Below are 21,923 nucleotides of genomic sequence, written 5' to 3'. Positions count from 1 at the left end.
CCCCCACCCCAACCCTACTGTTGTGGTTACCTTATTTTCCATTAACTCTTCCCTCCATTTAAGACAGTCTATTTTATCCTGTAATCTACCTAACCTTCTCACCATCTGGATCTCTGTTCCTCTGTGTTTACTTTCTTTCACATTTGTAATTGTTTTGATCATAGACTGACCTCCCAGATCCTCTTTCTTATAATTTTATTCTGTTCTTGACTCTTCCATCTGTTGATTGAGTTCAGGGTGATGCTGCCACGTACATCATTCTCTGGTTGTTGTCTGTTCTTATTGGTTCTCAGTCCACAGAACTTCCCTCCTTTAAGATGTTTTTCATAGCAGGGTTGGCTTTGGCAAAATCCCTTAGCTTCTGTTTATCCTGGAATGTTTTGATTACACTGTTGTATTTGATTGACAGCTTTGCTGGGTAGAGGATTCTTGGTTGGCAGTGGTTTTTTTTTCTTTCAGGGTTTTGTATATGTCTCCCCATTGCCTTCTTGGCCTGCATGGTTTTTGTTGAGTGATCCAAGCTTAATTTGATTTGCTTGCCTTTGTATGTTACACTTCTCTTTTCCCTAGCTGATTTCAGGATTTTGTCTTATAACCTTTGATTTTTGGAGAGCTTGATTATTACATGTCTTGGTGATTTGTCTTTTAGGATCTATCCTTCCTGGGGTTCATTGAGCTTCTTGAATGCTTATTTTTTTGCTTTTCAGGATATTAAGGAAATTTTCTTCCAGCAGCTCTTCAGCTATTTCCTCTGTGGACTTGCGTGATTCTTCCTGTTCTGGAATGCTGATAATTCTTAAGTTATTCCTCTTCATGTTGTCCAACATGAATCTTAGGTCTTCTTCATATTTTTTAAATACTTTTTTTGTGCTTGCTTTTCTATCTTAGTAGTGTTGAGAGATTTATCTTCTAGCTCACTAGTTCTATCTCTTCAGTTCTACTCCTTTACCCTTTCAGTGTATTGTCAATTTCTGCTATTCTATTAGTCATTTGAACCTCTTCCTATAGGTTTTGAATTGTTTCCAATGCTGTATCTATCTAATTTGGTTATTCCTGTAGTGCTTTCCTGACATCGTCCTTATTTTTCTCAACTGCATTGTCTAGTGTTTTGATACATTTTATAATAATTTTTAAATTCTTTCTCAGGCATTTCCAAAGCCTGCCCATCTTCTGGATAGTATGGAGTGTAGGTCTTCTTCCAGCTCATTTGCCTCTGTCACCTTACCTTGTTCTGGACATGTGCTGATATGATCACCTGCTTCTGTTTTTTGGAGCATATTCAGGAGTTATCTGTGGCCCTAATACTTAGATGGATGTGTATTTTGGTATTTTTTATGGTTTCTGATTGCCTCCAGGTAGATATGATCAGGAGATGGCCTTCCCTTTTCACTCTTCTTCCTGAGAAATTTCAAGATGCCCTGTTGGTCATTGTGATGTAACTCAGGATTTAATTTTTGGCCTATTTCATTTTTAGTCTGCCTGCCCCACTCCACAATCCCTGTTCAGGCATTTTTCCTAGTAATAAACAGTTCAGGCCTGGCTATGGTCATTTTGCACTGCTGTTTAGTTTTAAGTGGAAATGGTCACTTTAAATTCCTTGGAGATTTGTGATCTGTGCACATGCATAGTAGAACACTCCAGGGGTGGGGTGTCTACTTGCTCAGGCACCCCTTCTAGTCACCTGAATAGAGGTGCGCAGACAGTGAGAGGCCAATGAACAGATAACAAAAAACAAAACAAAAAGTCCACACCATTATCTCTGCGGTTCTGTCAGGAGTCCGTGGCTATTCTGATCCTTCCCCTGCATGGTCTCACCCAAGATGGTGGCTCTGGAAGCAGCTGAATGTCTTGAATTAGAAAGTACTGGATTTCTTGCTTCTGCTATGAATTCCCCTAGCTGTAAGTCTTCCAAGCTTCTAAATATTACTTTATATGTTGTTCAGAGTTCTGGCACCATCCCCTGAGGCTGCTTGGTCCAGTATTCTGTTGTTGCTGTTGGAGCTCCTTACTGCACTTCTACCCAATCTGCCATCTTGTTTGTCTCTCCATTCACCCTTTTGAACAGAATTTTTCTGCTGTATGTTTAATAAAATGTTCAGTAATTGTAACCAGCCAGGTACCATGCAGCACTTTTTCTGGCTTTATGATGTATATATGTTTGAGGGTATGTTTGGATATGAAACTTTCAAAGAGAGGGAGGGGGAAGTCTCCTGGGAAAACATTGAAGCAAAAGATGGAAAATGTCTTATTCTCCACCCTGGAAAATAAGTCTCAACAATTTGGGTGAGACTTGTTTGTATGTACTTCTTCTGTCCAAAGAATATTTAGAAATCTTGAAAGTTCTACCTGTGCTCTTGGCATACTCCAAAGGTTGTAAGTTCAGATTTTCTTCATTTTGATACTATTGACACTGTGGGCTGATGGTTCTTCACTGGGGACTGTCTTGTGTATTGTACAATGTTTAGCGGCATCCCAGGGCTCTTCCCATTAGATGCCATTAACAAATACTCTTCCCTCTATCTTGACAATCTGTGTGCTGGCAGATCAGACAAGAAAGACAGAAATACATATATGGTTGAAAATGAGTGTCAGTATATGATTGGCAGTTGCCAAGCTGGTATCCCTTAACTGGCTTAAAAGTTCTTTAGTATTCTTTATACTTTCTGAAGAAGTTTTTTCAGTGGACATATTGTTGCTAGATGAGTTCAGGTTGTGGAACAAAGAATGGCTTGTGGCTCAATTGAGGACCAGTGAAGTGTCTCACTTTTAGGAGGACAGAACCATGCTCGGTGGTGATGGTGCAGGTGGTGGTTAAATGCCTTTGGGTCAGTTCCATATCATAGGAAACCTGTTGAGAGTTAGAGAAACAACTGGTTGGTTTGAACCATCGACCTTATGGTTCACAATCCAATGCTTATTGTACAGTGCCACATCAGGGACTCCAGAAATCCCTGCAGTGTTTGAAGTGTCCCATTGTATGTGAGCATGCTGGGCTGGCCACAAGGGGCCATGGCAGAGTCAGGCTGAAACTTGACCTCCCTGACTCAACTGGTGTGAGGATGTGTCAGATTCAATCCACCCCAAATACTAGTCCTTGTTGTTTGGTTTTGATACATAATTGGCCGTTTCCTATGTTGGGTGCTGTTCCATAACCAACTTCTTGTCAACCATTGGACTTTTGCTCATTGGCTAGGATTTTCCTCAGAACTCATGCGGTATATACCCCAAGAGCAAACATTGACCAGCATATACAACCCTAGGGAATCTCCTGCTTTCCAAATGGATCAGAGATTTTTGTGGGTGTGAATTAGCCTTCAGAACCACTTCAGGACTCCTGCCATCATGTTTGTTGTTGTTGTTGTGGGGTGCCACAGACTCAGTTCCCACTCAAAGCACCCTGCATAGAGTTTCTAACAAGAGGCTGGTGAGTTTGAAGTACTGACATAACAGTTCAAACCAACCTTGAGGTCGAGCGTTTATCCTACGGCGCCACACCAGGACTCTGCCGTCACATTGGGTGGGAGCTAATGAACTAGCTGAGGGCTCACCAGAACAGGAAGTTATCCTGTGGCAGAGATATACAGGTCAGTGTGTTGGACTGTAGAGTTCAGTACATGTCCTCATTAGAAAGAGGAGTGTGAGGACCAGCCCTCGGACATTTCCTGTTCTCTGATTGAGGAATGCTCTGGCCCAGATGGGCAGGCACCCTCTAGAATGCCCAGTCTAGACTGTGCAGGTGCTGCATGAGGACTGAGGCCAGGAGTTCAACCAGACTCTGGGACATGGAGGCTGCACACTTGTTCCCTACCACTACTACGTATGAGAGGCTGGAGTGCCTTGTATACCCCACCCCACAGACATCAATATTCCAACAGGATTTTTTCCCACAGAGGGCATGGAGTCCTGGAGCTACCATATCTTCTACCAGCCCTGCCCTGGTCTAGCCTTGGCATCTGGACAGGGCTGGGCCCAGCCATTCACTTTTCTCATGATCATAGCCATCTAGACCTTGGGGTCCAAGCTCCCCATGGAAGACTATGCATAGCATAGTCAGTTCCCCTTCTTCCCTTCTTGTGGAATGTGGTGTTGGCGTACACAGGTGTGCACTTCAAATTTTTCTCCTGCATCGTCTTTTTTTTAAAAATCTTGGTTTGGTTGACTTTTTTTTTTTTCCTCTGTCATACTTGGCTGTCTTCTCCAGTCAATTCACTTTTACCTTTAGCTGTCATGATAGCTCCTGTATCGTCAGCTGCGGTGCTTCTCTGAGAGGATGGGGTGATGGGGTTTGTGGAGGCCATAATCTAGGGGCCTTTCATGCCCATTGATTCTTTATGGATTGACTCACTCTGCAAATATTTGAGCATCTCTACAATGTGGCTCTATTCTAGGTGCCTCTGGTAGATCAGAAAACATAATAATTTTCTACCTGTACCTCATGATAGAGATGCCGAAGGTTAAACCATGGGGTTAGGTCAGTTTTCTGTTAACTTTGCTTCTACCAGTTCTCAACAGTGCTTGTCCAGGATGGTCTCTTCCCTATTGGGTTGTGATGTGATGTGATGTAAATGCCTCCTACCACTCTCTAGCTGTCCTACACGGAACATGGTCCAACCCTGAGCCCATCTGTTTCTTCAAGGTCCATGGCTAAGCCTTGGTTAAGGGCTTTTTACAAAAAAGGGCGTAACACCCTTGGTCTTCTCACTTTGGTTCACTAGTAGATATTGGACTCATGCTTGAATATGGCATTTCCTTGACATAGAGCAGTGTCAGGTAATATCCTGTCCCTATAGACACTCTTGTTAAGTACTGTCAAGTAGGTTCCAACTCATAGCTACCTTGTATAGGGTTTCTGAGACTTTATATATTTGCATGAGCAGAAAGCATCTATCTTTTTCCAATGAGGTGACTAGTGGGCTCGAATTGCTGATCTTGTGGTTCACAGTCCAGTGATTATCATTTCCCACAGAAAGTACACAGACCAACATATCCAGCAGACTCTGACTACTCTCTCTGAGTGGTAGGGCTGTTACCCCACACCTTGACCTCTAAGTGCTGCCTGAGTCTCCTGAGACAAGGATATGGTGATGGGATTTGAAACCAAGACAGACTCTGGGCTGGAACAGCATAGAGTTCAGACACTAGGAACTGACTTCTTCAATTTCAGATGCTCTAGTGTACCTGAGACCTTCTGCTATGGAAGATCAGAGATCAGATTTCGATCCCATATAGATCTTAAAAAGAGAACTGAGCTCCAGGCAGGCATTCTTTATAATTATGTTAAACTATTGCTTGGATTGAAGATGACTTCAGAGAGATTTTTATTCTAAGGATTAAATATGCAATAATAAACAGCTTTAGGTTTTGGGGTCATCCAGTCCCAATGGCTCCAGGACACTGGATTCCATGAGAATTTGACATTCTGTTCTGCTTATTCTCCCTTTTGATCAGAATTCTTCCATTGCATCTTTGATAAAATATGTTCAGTAATGGTAACCAGCATGGTCCCATGCACTTTTATCTGGCCTCATGATGTACATACATAATGTTTGAAGGACACAATGTTTGGACATGAAATTTTCAAACAAAGAGGGAGGTCGCTTGGGGAAACATTGAATCAAAAGGTGGAAAATGTCTTAATTTCCGCTCTGGAAAATAAGCTCCAACAATTTGGGTGAGACTTCTTTGTGTGTACTTCTTCTGGCCAAAGAATGTTTAGAAATCTTGAGAGTTCTACCTGTGCTCTTTGGCACACTCCAAAGGTTGTAAGCTCAGATTTTCTTCATCTTGATCCTATCGACATTTTGCACTGATGGTTCTTCATTGGGGACTGTCTTCTGAATTGTAGAATGCTAAGAGGTATCCTTGACCTTTTCCCTTCAGATGCCATTAATACTCTTCCCCCTACGTCTTGACAATCTGTATGCTGGAATACCAATCAGAAAAGACAAATACATATGTGGTTGAAATAAGTGTCAGTATATGTTTGGCTTTGAAAGTTAACTGGCTTTAAGTTCTTTAGTATTCCTTATACTTTTTCTGAAGGTTTTCAGCTGGACATGATGGTGCTAGATGATTTCAGTTTGTGGAGCAAAGAATGGCTTGCGGCTCAAGTGAGGACCAGTGAAAAAAATGTCTCACTTTTAGGTGGACAGAACCATGCTCGGTGGTGGTGGTTGTTAAATTCCGTTGGGTCAGTTCCTTATCATAGGAGCCCTGTTCAGGGTTTCTGAGGAACAGCTGGTTGGTTTGAACCACCAACCTTGTGGTTCATAATCCAATGCTTTATGGAACAGGAACTACATCAGGGACTACTACATGAGAATGCCAGGCTGGCCACAAGAGGGCAGGGCAGAGTCAGGATGAAACTTGTCCTCGCTGACTCTGCTGGAAACTGTGAGGATGTTGTCAGATTGAATCCACCCCAAAAGGAGTTCTTGCTGTGTTTGGTTTTCATAAATGATTAGCCACTTTCTATATAGTATGCTTTTCAATAACCAAGTGTATACTGTTGTTCATTGGCTACGATTTCCCCAAAACTCATGTGCTACACCTCAAGAGCAGACAGTGAGCTTGAGGTAGGGAGACATGGATGCTAAAGAAGAGCCTGAGGAAGAATGGGAAAGATGGAAGACTGGGCAGAAAGGCTATGTGGTCTCTCTGCAGCAAAGATATAGAAACCCAGATGAGACAGACACAGAAGGGTGGTCCTGGAACTTTGAGCTGAGTTTCAGAGCCAAGGGGTAGAAAAATGGATTGAGTGCTTGTCTGGGTGAGAGAGTTGAACAGACAACGGCAAGAGAGGAGGGCAGCTGATGGACCCTCCTCAGCCATCTTGAGAGTTTGTGAACAACTTTAGAGATGAGGAAACCATATTTGCCTTGCGGAAATCTGAGGCTTATGGAGACAAGGTGTGATTTTATTCTATTTTTTGGTTTTGTTTCCAAACAGCATAAAATCTAGGGAATCTCCTGCTATCCAAATGGATCAGAGATTTCTGTGGGTGTGAATTACTCTTCAGACCACTTCAGGACTCCTGCCATCTTGTTTGTTGTTGTTGTTGAGTGCCACAGACTCAGTGCCCACTCATAGCCACCCAGTATAGGGTTTCCAACAAGTGGCTGGTGAGTTTGAGGTACTGACATAACAGTTCAATGCAACCTTGAGGTCTAGCACTTATCCTATGGTGCCATGCCAGGACTCTGGCATCACATTGGGTGGGAGCTAATGAACTTGCTGAGGGCTCACCAGAACAGGCAGTGATAGGGGTCAGTGTGTTGGACTGTAGAGTACAGTACATGTCCTCATTAGAAAAGGAGCGTGAGGATCAGCTCTCAGACATTTCCCATTCTCTGATGGAGTAATGCTTTCACCCAGGTGGGCAGTCTCCCCTCTGGAATGTCCAGTCTAGACTGTGCAGGTGCTGCTTGAGGGCTGAGCCCAGGAATGCAGCCAGACTCTGGGACATGGAGGCTCCACACTTGTTCCCTATAGCTACTACATATGAAAGGCTAGAGTGCCTTGCACCCCACCCCACAGACATCAATGTTCCAAGACGATTTCTTCCCTCCACGCACATGGAGTCCCGGAGCCACCAGATCTTCCACCAGCCCTGCCCTTGGCATCTAGCCTTGGCATCTGGACAGGGCTGGGCCCAGCCATTCACTCTTCTCATGATCATAGCCACCTAGACCTTAGGGTTCAAGCCTCCTGATGGAAGACTGTGCATAGTCAGTTCCCCCATTTCCTTCTTGTGGAATGTGGCTTTGGTGCACACAGGTGTGGACTCCCCATTTTTCTGTGGCTGAGACTTTTTTTTTTAAATTGTCAATTATGTCATAGTTTACATAGGAGAACAATTAGCTTTACATTTATCCTATCGTATATCATTTCATTGCCATGGTTACAATCCCCTCTATGCATCATCAACCAACCAAAGGGTATGCCCCACAAGCCTGCCCCTTGGTCGTCAGCACACAGTCCCTCTCCCTCTCTGGGTCTATAGTTTCCAGCCACTCCATCTCTCCACGCCATTGTCTCTGCCTCCATCTCTGGTGTCACTGTTTCTCTGGGTAGGGTCCCACACTCTGCTCTTCTCCCTTGATGGTCCCAGGGACCTCCGCTCCTGGACTGCCAAGTCAACCATTCCCCTCCTTTTGTTACAAAACGTCTACCTTTACATTTCCAACTCCCACAGTCAGTCCTGATAACAATTATTCACTATTGTATCACAAGAGACCTATCCCATCTCCTTCCATCAGCCCTGCCCAGAGAGATTGGATACTACTCAGTGGATACTACTCAGTGGAGAGTCTACCTTTTGCCGCATCCTTTTTTCTTTTTTTGCTTGATGTTGGGTTGCTTCTCTGCCATGTTGCTCAGCTCTCCAGCTGATTCACTTTTGTCTTTATCTGTAATGACAGCTTCTGTGTCATGAGCTGCAGAGCTCCTATGAGAGGATAGGGTGATGGCTTGTGGAGGCGGTAGACTGGGTCTTTTCACACCCATTGATTCTTCATACAATGACTCAGTCTGCAAATACTTGAGCATCTCCACAATGTGGTTCTAGTGTAGGTGCTTCTGATAGATTAGAAACCACAATAATTCTCTACCTGTACCTCATGATCGAGATTCTGAAGGTTGAACTATGGGGTTTGGGGTCAGTTTGCTTGTTAGCTTTGCCCTTACTGGTTCTGAACAGTGATTGTCCAGGATGGTTTCTTCCCTATTGGGTTGTGATATGATGTAAATGCCTCCTACCACTCTCCAGCTGCCCTACATGGAACACGGTCCAACCCTGAGGCCATCTATGTCTTCAAGGTCCGTGGCTAAGCCTGGGTTAGAGGCTTCTTTGTTTTGTTTTGAGAAAAGGGTGTAACACTCCCGGTCTTCTCACTCCTGGTCTTCTCATTCCGGTGTTCTCTAGTAGAAATTGGACTCATGCTTGAATGGCATTTCCTTGACATAGAGTAGTGTCTGGTAATATACTGTCCTTGCAGAAACGTAAGTGCTGTCAAGTTGGTTCCAACGCACAGTCACCTTGTATAGGGTTTCTTAGACTTTATATCTTTGTGTGAGCAGAAAGCATCATCTTTCTCTCGTGGGGTGACTACTGGGCTCAAATTGCTGATCTCATGGTTGGTTCACAGTCCAGTGATGAACATTCCCCACAGAAAGTAGACAGACCAACATATCCAGCAGACTCTGACTACCCTCTCCGAGTGGTAGGGCTGTTACCCCACACCTTGACCTCTAAGTGCTGCCTGAGGGTCCTGAGTAAAGGATATGGTGATGGGATTTGAAACCAAGACAGGAACTGGGCTGGAACAGCAGAGCATTCAGGCACTAGGAACTGACTTCAATTCCAGATGCTCTAGTGTACCTGAGACCTTCCGATATGGAAGATCAGAGATCAGAGTTCCATCCCATATAGATCTTAAAGAGAGAAATGAGCTCAAGGCAGACATTCTTTATAATTAATGTTAAACTGTTTTTTGGATTGGAGATGATTTCAGGCGATAGTTTTATGCTAAGGGTTAAAGATGCAGTCATAAATGGCATTAGGTTTGGAGTTCATCCAGCCTCAGTGGGTCAGAACACTGGATTCCATGAGAATTTGAAATTCTGTTCTGCTTATTCCCCTTTTTGATCAGAATTCTTCTATTGCATCTTTGAAAAAAATGTTCACTAATGGTAAGCAGTCAGGTCTCATGCACTTTGTGGGGCCTCATGATGTACATATGTTTGAAGGTTTATTTGGACATGAAACTTTCAAACAGAGGGAGGAGGTCTCTTAGGGAAACATTGAATCAAAAGGTGGAAAATGTCTTCATTTCTGCTCTGGAAAATCAGCTCCAACAATTTGGGTGAGACTTGTTTGTCTGTGTGTACTTCTTCTGTCAAAAGAATATTTAGAAATCCTGAAAGTTTTTTCTGTGCTCTTGGCACACTCCAAAGCTTGTAAGTTCAGATTCTCTTCATCTCGAATTATTGACATTTTGGACTTGATGGTTCTTCATTGGGGACTGTCTTGTGCATTGTAAAATGTTTAGCAACAACTCTGGCCTTTCCTTTTAGATGCCATTAATAAGCACTCTTCCCCCTACATCTTCACAAACTGTGTGCTGGGAGATCAAACTGGAAAGGCAGAAATGCATATATGGTTGAAATGAGTGTCAGTATGTATTTGGCAGTTGCCAAGCTGTATTTTTTAACTGCCTTGTTGAGTGCCACAGACTCAGTTCCCACTCATAGCCACTATGCATAGGGTTTCCAACAAGTGACTGGTGAGTTTGAGGTTCAAAGCAACCTTGAGGTCGAGCGCTTATCCTACGGCGCCACACCAGGATTCTTCCGTCCCATTGGGTGGGAGCTAATGAACTAGCTGAGGGCTCACCAGAACAGGCAGTTAGCCCATGGCAGAGATATGGGTCAGTGTGTTGGATTGTAGAGTACAGTACATGTCCTTATTAGAAGAGGAGCGTGAGGACCAGCGTGAGGACATTTCCTGTTCTCTGATATAGGAATGCTCTCACCCAGATGGGCAGTCTCCTCTCTAGAATGCCCAGTCTAGACTGTGCAGGTGCTGCTTGGGGGCCGAGGCCAGGAGAGCAGCCAGACTCTGGGCCGTGGAGGCTCCACACTTGTTCCCTACAGCTACTACGTGTGAAAAGCTGGAGTGCCTTGCGCCCCACCCCACAGACATCAAGTTCCAATAGGATTTCTTCCCATCGAGCACATGGAGTCCCAGAGCCACCAGATCTTCCACCACCCCTGCCTTGTTCTAGTCTTGGTATCTGGACAGGGCTGGGCCCAGCTATTCACTCTGCTCATGATCATCATAGCCATCTAGACCTTGGGGTCCAAGCCTTCCGACGGAAGACTGTGCATAGTCAGTTCCCCCCCGGTTTCCTTCTTGTGGAATGTGGTGTTGGTGTACACAGGTGTGCACTCCCCATTTTTTGGTTGTAGGGCCTTTTGTTTGGTTTTTAAATCTTGGTTCGCTTGATTATTGGCTTTTTTTTCTGCCATGTTGACCGGCTCTCCAGCTGATTTGCTTTTGTCTTTAACTGTAACGACAGCTTCTGTGTCGTGAACTGCGGTGCTTCTATGGGAGGATGGGGTGTTTGCTTGTGGAGGCAGTAGTCTGGGGGTCTTTCATACCCACTGATTCTTTACTCAGTGACTCAGTCTTACAAATATTTGAGGCTCTCCACAATGTGGCTCTATTCTAGGTGCTCGTATCGCATCAGAATCCACAGTAAGTTTCTACCTCTACTTCATAAGCGAGATGCTGAATGTTGGACCAGGGGGTTGGGTCAGTTTGCTGTTAGCTTTGCATCTGCTGGTTCTGAACAGTGGTGCTCATCCAGGATGGTCTCTTTCCTATTGGGTTGTGATATGATGTAAATGTCTCCTATGACTCTTTGAGCTGCCCTACACGGAACATGGTCCAACCCTGAGCCCATCTGTTTCCACAAGGTCCATGGCTAAGCCTGGGTTGGAGGGGTCTGGAATAGCAAGCAGTTCGCCAACTCAGGTCCTGAGATGAGCGACAACAGAGCAGGACATTTGCCACAGTCTGAATTTCCTTCTTGGCATGTTTTCTTCTTTTTTTGACAAAAGGGCCTGACACCCCCCTGGTCATGTTCTCTAGACATTAGACTCATGCTTGCATATGGTATTTCCTTGACATAGAGCAGTGAGTGGTGATCTCCTGTCCCTGTAGACACTCTTGTTAAGCCCCATCGAGTTGGTTCCAACTCATAGCCACCTTGTATAGGGTTTCCGAGGCTTTATATCTTTGTGTGAGCAGAAAGCCTTATCTTTCTCCCATGGGGTGACTGGTGGTGGTGGTGGTTATGTGCCATGGTGTCGGTTCTGACTCATAGTGACCCTGTACAGGGTTTCTGAGGCTGTAAATCTTTACCAGAGCAGGAAGCCTCATCTTTCTCCTGCGGAATAGCTGGTAGTTTCGAACTGCCAACCTTGTGGTTCACAGTCCCATTTGTAACCACTACGTTATACCAGAGCTCTGATTTCATGGTTCAGTCCAGTGATGTTCATTCCCCACAGAAAGTAGACAGACCAACATATTCCGGCGGCTTCTGACTACCCTCTCCGAGTGGTAGGGCTGTTACCCCAGACCTTGACCTCTAAGTGCTGCCTGAGGCTCCTGAGACAAGGATATGATGATGGGATTTGAAACCAAGACAGACTCTGGGCTGGAACAGCAGAGGGTTCAGGCACTAGGAACTGACTTCAATTCCAGAAGCTCTAATTCCAGAGTACCTAACATCCTCTGCTATGGAAGATCAGAGATCAGAGTTCAATCCCATATAGATCTTAAAAAGTGAACTGAGCTCCAAGCAGACATTCCTTATAATTGTTAAACTATTGTTTTGATTGAAGATGACTCAAGGGGCTATTTTCATTCTAAGGTTTTTAAAAGACAAATGGCATTGGGTTTTGGGGTCATCGAGCCTCAATGGCTCCAGGACACTGGATTCCATGAGAATTTGACATTCTGTTCCACTTAGTCTCCTTTTGGATCATAATTTGTATATAAATCTTTCATTAAAAATGTTCAATAATGCTAACTAGCCAGGTACCATGCACTTTTTCTAGCCTCATGATGTACATACATTTGAAGGTATGTTTGGACATGAAACGTTCAAACAGAAAGGAGGTCAGCTGGGAAAACACTGAAGCAAAAGTTGAAAAATGTTCTTTTCTCTGCTCAGCAATTTGGGTGAGACTTTGTGTGTACTTCTATCCAAAGAACACTTAGAAATCTTGAAAGTTCTATCTGTGCTCTTTGGCACACTCCAAAGGTTGTATGTTCAGATTTTCTTCATCTTGATCCTATTGACATTTTGGGCTGATGGTTATTCACTGGGGACTGTCTTGTACATTGTAGAATGTTTAGAGGTATCCCTGGCCTTTCCCCTTTAGATACTCTTTCCCCTACATCTTGACAATCTGTGTGCTGGGATACCAAACAGAAAAGACAGAAAATACATATGTGATTGAGATGAGTGTCAGTATATGTTTGCCAGTTGCCAGGCTTGTATTTCTTAATTGCTTTGAAAGTTCTTTAATATTCCTTATACTTTTTCTGAAGTTTTTCAGCTGGACATGATGGTGCCAGATGATTTCAGGTTGTGGAGCAAAGGATGGCTTGCAGCTCAAGTGAGGACCAATGAAAATATGTCTCACTTTTAGGTAGACAGAACCATGCTTGTTGGTGGAATACCATTTGGTTCGCAATCCAATGCTTATTGTACAGTGCCGCAATCAGGGACTCCAGATATCCCTGTATTGTTTGGTTTCCCATTGTATGTGTGAATGCCAGGCTGACCACAAGGGGGCAGAGCAGTCTCAAGCTGAAACTTGACCTTGCTGACTCTGCTGGTTAAGTGTGAGGATAGGTCAGATTGAATCTACCCCAAATGCTAGTTAGTCCTTGTTGTGTTTGGTTTTGATAAGTGACTGGCCATTTCCTATGTTGGGTGCTTATACTGTAACTAAATTCTTGTCAACCATTGGACTGTTGTTCACTGGTTCAGATTTTCCTCAAACCTCAGGAGCCACACTCAGTCACCGAGCTTGATGTGGGGAACGTAGTTGCTGAAGGAAAAGCCTGGGGAAGAATGGGAAAGATGGCAAACGAGGCAGAAAGGCTGTGTGGGCTCTCTGCAGCAAAGATCATGGAAAACAACCAGATGAGACAGATACAGAGGGTGGTCCTGGAATTTGGAACCTCAGAGGAAGGGAAAGAAAAGTAGATCAAGTGATTATTTGGGAGAAAGAGTTGAACAGACACACAGCAAGAGGGGGCGTGACTTGAGTAGCATCTCTGACAAGGCTGCCTCATCTAACTTGAGAGTTCTTAGAATAGCTTTAGAGATGAAAAACCATAACTGTGGCCACTGAGGCAAAGGTGATTTTTATTCTATTTGTTCCTTTTTCCTAACCAGCATACAACTCCAGGGACTGTCTGCTTTCCAGGTGGTTCATAGCCACTCTGAGTTTGTAACGCTTGGGGAGGAGCTCTATAACCCCATTAACAGCTCAGCCTCTGCTCCAAATCTTAATTATTGACTCTGGCCAGCTCGTGAGTGACTCTCACTATGAGATAGGGACTTGAATAAACATTCTGGGTAGAGAATGAAAAATAAAATGGGGGTTGGGAATGGGGGAAAGGGAAGGAAAGGAGGCAGGTGATCTGTGTGGGCCCACTGGATGAACATGACCACTTAGAACTTCTCAGGTTGCTGTAAAGGCAAGAGGCCAGTAGGTGGCATTTTTCATTGCTTATTTTTTGATGTGTGGGCTGCCTTTTATTTTCCTTCTTGCATCACATAACAAGAGAGACAGTAACTGAAGCCATACATCCAAGCCACAGCCATACCCTCTACGACCCCACCAACTGGGCAAGAGCCAATACCAGCTGCTGTACACCTCAGTGACAACTGTAACCAACACTGGATTGAATCTACTCTGAAGTGAACTGTGTATGAACAGTGAACAGAGAAGCTCATCTGCCAATCACACCCACTGGGAGGAAATCGGTGTGAGCCTAAGAAAGAATTCACCGACACACATTCGTCAACTTAATACAAATACACCACCACCCACACACATTCATCAAGTTAATATAAATACACCACCACAATTCCTAAAAAGCAGCGGAAAAATTCTGTTCATGTGAATAAACAAGACCGAGAAGCTCAAACAATCAGCCAAGAGACAGAGGTAGGAAATGGTTTTGAGGAGTAAGTGGCACTTGGAACTACCTGAATAAGAATCCAGGAGGATATTGAGGTGTACATCCAAACGTTGCACAGAAAGGTCAAGGGGGAAAGCAAAGAAGAATTCAGAAAAGCACTATGGGAACAATCGGTCAACATAGATACATCATGGAGGCAATACAAAACCTGCTAAGAGAAAGCCAGAAGATCAAGACTAAGATAGCCGATATGGACAATAAGCAGAAAGGTCCATGGAATAGATTTTTACTGGCCTGAGATTCAGGTAGTCCTAATCCTCATTTGCTCTTGGCCCCGGTGCCTTGAGGTTCAAACTGATTTTGCAATCCAAAGCATTAGTCCACAGTGCCACACCAGGACTCCAATATAGTGTATGTTGTTGTTAAGTGCTGTCAAATTGGTTCCGACCCATAGCAACCCTGTATAGGGTTTCTGAGGAGCAACGGGCGAGCTTGAATTGCCAATGTTGTATACCAAACCGATATTGCAGCTCAGTGCATTAACCCATAGCACCACACCAGGACCCCATTATAGTACATAGATGTTTTAAAATTCCATACAAAATAGTATGAAGACCTGATAGATTAACAATAGCATTCTGTTAACCATTTCTGGCTGGCAGGAGGCACGAAGTGGCAATTTGCTCAGCCTGTTGTAACATACTTGAGACATCTCATTTCAGCTGAGGGCCTTTCTGTAGACCCAAAGAGGAAAGAAGTAATACTGGCTTTTCCTTTGCGTATTACAAAACAGTTGAGGAGATCTTTGTGTTTATTGTAACTGAATTCCTAATTCTCACCAGGCCCAGTCTTTATATCCTCATCTGAGGATAGATGTAACTGCCCCGTTTTCACTTCTAGTGGCCTTTGGGATTCTCTGATTATACTTTGAGATTTTTCCCTATATGTGAATAAACAAAATGGAAATGCTTGTGGTGTTTTAACCCCAAAGCATGGGACTCATCAGAGGTCTGTGGAGTTACTAAGAGTTTTCAGTTAGATGAAGCTGCTCTTGCCTGTCCTCCATGCCTGAGAGCAAACGCAACTGCTCAGCTGGGAAAGTAGTGTGGATACTAGTGTTAGGGAATGGTTTACACTAACTTGTTCCACATGAAATAACTCTAACCCAACATCTATCTGCAAGTGGCTTGACTTCTTATGAAGCCTTGTTGCTGGTGGGTGTCCCAAACATCCAAATACATGTTTTTAAATCTTTCAACCCCACTACTCTTTTTCCCTGAGGAAGAAGGGGTACCGCATGATTGCATTGAGTTGATAAATCAACTCTTAACCCCAAGAGATTTCAAGAAACTCCTTTTGGATAATCCTTCTCTAGCTTTATTTAGAGATGGTTCTTATCTGACAACAAATCCAGCGTGTCAAGTAAAGATCAGGAGTATATGTGGTGGCCACTTCTTAAAGATACTGGGAAGTGGAACTTTGCCTCAGAGTGTGAAATCCTGGGTGCATTTTTCTGTTACAGAAGACCAAAGTAGCTGATTAAGTTGTTGATGCAGCTGGAAACCCTATGCAGGTCCCTATGAGTCAGAACCAACTCCATGGCACACAACAACCACCAAATATATAGTTAATTATTAACTTAACCTTGTTTGGTTATATCCTACATTGTTGACACTGAAGGTTATCTGGTTATCTCTTGTCTGTTAGTGGATAGCTACTTGAGACAGAAATGCTTTTGTTAGAATGTCACAATCTGTGGCAAGTACTGGCAGCTTGACACAGTGTTGGATTTGTCATCAAAATCCTCGTTCTGTGAGAGGAAACTCTGACCCTTTGGCATCTGTCATACTGAACCATCATTTGATTCCACCCCCTACTTTAAAACTCTATTAAGCTTTCACCTCACTCAATTTCAGTTAAGTTATGAGCACCTCCATTGTTGAGGTGCCCATAACTCAACCAAATACCTTTGGTACCATGCTTTAATGTCAAATGGGGCCAGTTAAAAATAGACATTTCTGTGTTACTCAGTTGCTTGAAAGATAATCCTAGTTTGATTTGTCATAAAAGCCCATTCCCAAGTTTTAAATAGGTAGGTATAAGAGCGTTATGACAAGCTAGCTGAAATTGCAACCTATAAACCTGCTAGCTGATCTTCAAGTCTATGGCAGTGAATGCTGGAATAACCTCACCTATGTAGAGTCATGGAGTCCCGGTGTGGCGCTGTGGGTTAATGCGCCAGACTATAAAGCCATTTGCTATAGGTTGGCGGTTCAAGCTTACCAGTGTCTCCTTGGAAATACTATACAGGGTCACTGTGGGTTGGAACCGACTCGATGGCACTTCACAACAACAATGTAGAGTCATGGGAATGTGGTGGCTCTGTAGGATAAGCACTGACTGTGTGTACCACAAGGTTGGTGGTTTGAGCCCGCCAGTTGCTCCTCAGAGAAAGATAAGGTTTTTCTGTTCCTGCAAAGATTTATAGCTTCAGAAGTCTTATACAAGGTCACTATGAATTGACTTGTCAGTACTTAATAAGGGAGACTATCTGTTTATGATAATTTTCTAATAGAAACTTGTTTGCCACATAGAAAATTTTCTATACTCTTTTTACTTCAGACAAATTCTGTGTGCTCTTTATGGTTGTGTTACTGTGTAGTGGATCTAAGTTACGCTGGTTTGAACGGTCCTATTCCAGCTGACAGCAAATTTATGTGGCAGATCTGTTTAAATTCCTGACAAGTGTGTATACAATGTACTTTGGGAACTTTGAAATTGCCTTTGGATAGTCACTGGGGAAATGATAGTCCATGTTGAAGAGGTGACATCAAGACATCGCATGTTGTAAAAGGAGAGTCTGTAGGGATCCATTGGTCCAACACTCAGGCTGATGTTGGCCATTTTTAAGAGCTCTGACCCTTTCTTAATGGTATAATTGAATTGGAAAAATCATTGAGAAATTGATCGGTCACTACAAAACTGATTAGACATGGCACTTAAGAACGAGACAAAGAGCAGATGAAATTACAGAATAAATAGAGCCACAGTGCTCCTTGACTTCATCAGCCAAGATGCTGGACACCAGGGGTGGGGGCAACTGGCCAGCAGGCCATATCAGGCCCGTGAAATCATTTGGTTTTAGCCCTGCCAAGGCAACCACAGTTCTGGCTGTTGCGTTGTTGTTGTTGTCATTGTTAAGTGCCACTGGGCTGCTTCCAACTCGTAGCAACCTTGTATAGGGTTTCCAAGGAATGGCTGGTGAATTTGAAGCACCAACCTTCTGGTTCAAACCGACCTTTCAGTCTAGTACATTACCCTGTAGCACCACTTCAGGACTCCTGCCATCTTGTTTGCTGTTGTTAAATGCCATAGACTCAAGTCCAAGTCATAGTGACCCTATATAGGGTTTCCAAGAAGTGGCTGATGAGTTTGATCCACTGACCTTACAGTTCAGATCAACCTTGAGGTTGAGTGCTTATCCTACAGCACCACAGTAGGACTCTGCTCTCACGTTGTTGTTGTTAGTGCCATCAAGTCATTACTGACTCATAGCAACCCTGTGTACAACAGAACAAAACACTGCCCGGTCCTGGGCCAACCCTCTATTGTTGCTACGCTTGAGCCCATTGATGCTGCCACTTGGCCAATCCATCTCGTTAGGGGTCTTCCTCTTTTTCTCTGACCCTCCACCTTACCCAGCATGACATCCTTCTCCAGCGACTGTTCCCTCCGGACAATATGTCCAAAGTAGGAGAGACGAAGCTTAGCCATCTTGGCCTCCAAGGAGCACTCTGGTTGCACTTCTTCCAAAGCAGATCTATTGGTTCTTTTGACAGTCCATGGCACTTTCAGTATTCTCCTCCAACACCACAATTCAAAGGCATCAACTCTTCTACCATCTTCCTTATTCACTGTTCAGCTTTTGCATCCATATGAGGTTATTGAAAATACCATGGCTAGGGTCATGTGCGCCTTAGTCCTCAAGCTGACATCTCTGCTCTTCAATACTTCAAAAAGTTCCTGTGTAGCAGATTTGCCCAATGCAATACGTCGTCTGATCTCTTGACTGCTGCTTCCGCGAGTGTTGATAGTTGATCCAAGAAGAATGAAGTCCTTGACAACTTCAATCTTTTCTCCATTGATAAGAATGTTGTTTATTGGTCCAGTGGTGAGGATTTTTGTTTTCTTGACATTGAGATGTAATCCATATTGAAGGCTGTGCTCTTTGATCTTTATTAGTAAATATTTTAAGTCCTCTTCACTTTCAGCAAGCAAGGTTGTATCAGCTGCTTATCACAGGTTGTTAATGAGTCTTCCTCCAATCCTGATGCCACATTTTCTTCATAGAACCCAGCTTCTCGTATTATTTGCTCAGCATGCAGGTTGAATAAGTATGACAAAAGAATACAACCCCGTTGCACACCTTTCTTAATTTTAAACCATTCGGTGTTCCCGTGTTCTAACAACTGCCTCTTGCTTCATGTACAGATTCCTCACAAGCACAATAAGTGTTCTGGAATACTTCTCAATGTTGTCCATAGGTTGTCATGATCCACACAGTTGAAAGCCTTTGCATAGTCAATAAAGCACAGGTAAACATCTTTCTGGTATCCTTGAGCTAATTAAATGTTTGACCAAATCTAGCAGGTTAATTTCTTTTAAGTTTTCATTGTGAATTATGTGAGTTTACATGGGAGAATATCAGCTTTACATTCATCCTTTGATATTTCATTTCACTGTAATAATTACAATCTCCTCCATGCATCATCAACCAACCAAAGGGTACAACCCACAGGCCTGCCCCCCTGGCCATCAGCACACAGCTCTTCTCCCTCCCTGAGTCCAGTGTCCCCAGCTGCCCCATCTCTGCCTCCATTTCTGGTGTCACTGTTTCTCTGGATAGGGTCCCACACTCCACCCTTTTCACTTGATGGTCCCAGGGACCTCTGCTCCTGGACTTGCAAAATCAATCACTCCCCTCCTTTTGTTGCAAAACATCTACCTTTACATTTCTGACCCTCACAGTCAGTCATGGTGGCAATGATTCACTATTGTACCACAAGAGTCTTATCCCCATCTCCTTTCATCATAGCAGGCTAATTTTTAAGTTGATAATTTTGTCTGGCCCACAGATACGGTTATAAATACCCAAATGGCCCTTGGCAGAAAAAAAGTGTTCCCACCCCTGTGGAATTTGGAATTTTTATTGTCTCAAGAAGATGGAGTTTGTACTGTAATCAATAACTCTTGTTACACATGGATGATTAACTTGGGAGAAGTAGAAGAAAACATGAGTAAAACTAGACATGCCTGCACACTATCACAACATCACACCAGCCTTGTTCGGTAAACTATCTGGAATAGACACATGAGTGTAGGTCATTGTTACCAGGGATAGTGATATTTTTAATTAGCATATTCTGCTTGCGGTGAGGGTGGTGGTGGCGGTGGTGGTTATCAGCTGACGAGTCAGTTCCAACTCAGTGACCCTATACAGGGTTTCTGAGGCTGTAAAATTGTGCAGGAACAGAAAGCTTCATCTTTCTCCCATGGAGCGGCTGGTGGGTTCAAACCCCTGACCTATTGGGTCACAGTCCAATGCTTATCCAATAGTCAATGTGCTCCCCCTAAAGTAAAATAGAATTATGTAAAAAACAATTGTCTTGAGTAGTCAGAATCCAGACTTTTCAACCAGCTCAAGCTAGCAAGGATGGAATACAGTTAGGATACCATGATTACACCCTGCTGCAATGCCCCAGGGTGAGCACTGGACCGCAAGGTTGATTCAAACTGTAAGGTCATGATTCAAATTTACCAGTTGCTCCTCAGAAACCCTATATAGGGTCACTGTGAGTTGGAACTGACTGTACTGCACATAACAACCACTTCTAAAAGTTTGTTACCTAAAATATTTCAGGTGAGTTTCCTACCCATTATAAAGTTTACTTCTATGTGAGAAGAAGCTTTTGCACTTCTCATTAGGGGAAAACCTGTGGAATTTGTGCACAAATCTGTTACAGACATCAGTTCACCTGTTTCAATCTGCAGAACTCTATGGGTCTGCCACCCGACCTCAAGTTTAGGAACAACTCAGAGGCAAGCGGATATAGATAAGCAAAGTTTTATTACTTTCAATAAGTAAGGAGAAGGGGAAGATACTTTCAAAGTACTATCTCCCCAAAGAGACTGGAGAACTTTTAGGATTATGGGAAAAGGAGATATACTTACTTAAAGCTTCCACATACTTAAAGCTTCAGAGAGGTGTTATCCATTATCCACAGAGGGCAGGACCATAGCTTAGCAAGTGGCCAATTGGCCCTTTGCTTCTGGAATGGGCCTACATCAACAAGAAATAAGCATAAATGAAATAGTTTCAGTGATCCTTTTTTGCGTGTGAACATGAGTATTTAATGTTTTGGGGTAAATCAGAGGAGAGAATTGCAGTTTCAGCGGATTCTTTTAATTCTGTTAGAGCTGGCTCTGTATTATGTGGCTGAGAAACATCTATAAAAATAGAAAGGCTGACAAGGAATGAGTCAGGGGTGTTTTCTCTAGTTGACTAAGCGCATCTTGTGCTTTGTTTATTGCTCAAGGCCCCCTTATGGCTTACACATATGGGTAATGGGAGTGTACTCACACTAGCTGCCTTTAATACTTCCTGAAGAGGCCCCAATCTCTGTCTCTGAAATCCCAGGGTTGGGCTGTGTCTGATCTATGAGCACAGAAGACAAGTTTTCATTTCTACTTCACCTGTTTTATTTTTACTTCTCATATGGGAAGCTCCTGTTTTTGAACAGCTTAAAGCAGGACTATGTTCATTGCCCACAATTAGTGAAGCCATCTCATATGCACTAGCCCAGTTTTGGTGATCTAAGGGCTAAGGGTTGGGCTGCTTGTTTTATTACTGTGATAACCCTGTCTAGAATTGCAGCTACGAGTGGTCTCCATACATGACATTGTTATCTGACTCTACCCCACTTGTTTTATGAAAAAAATGGCATATGATAGGAACCTCCATCCATGTAGCTTTCATGTCTTTGGTGGTACCAATCTCGAAGGTTCCTGAGGTTGTGGTATTGCCCTTGTTTTACTTTTTCCAGTTAAAGCAGGAAGGGTGGGAGGGTAGGTTGGGGGCTCTTGGAAAGAGTTACTAGGAAAACAAAGACTTGTCTCAAGGACAGGAGGTCTCTTT

This window comes from Chrysochloris asiatica, unplaced genomic scaffold, assembly GCF_000296735.1.
Source record: "Chrysochloris asiatica unplaced genomic scaffold, ChrAsi1.0 scaffold00292, whole genome shotgun sequence".
Taxonomy (NCBI): domain Eukaryota; kingdom Metazoa; phylum Chordata; class Mammalia; order Afrosoricida; family Chrysochloridae; genus Chrysochloris; species Chrysochloris asiatica.
This window is presented reverse-complemented; position numbering follows the sequence as displayed.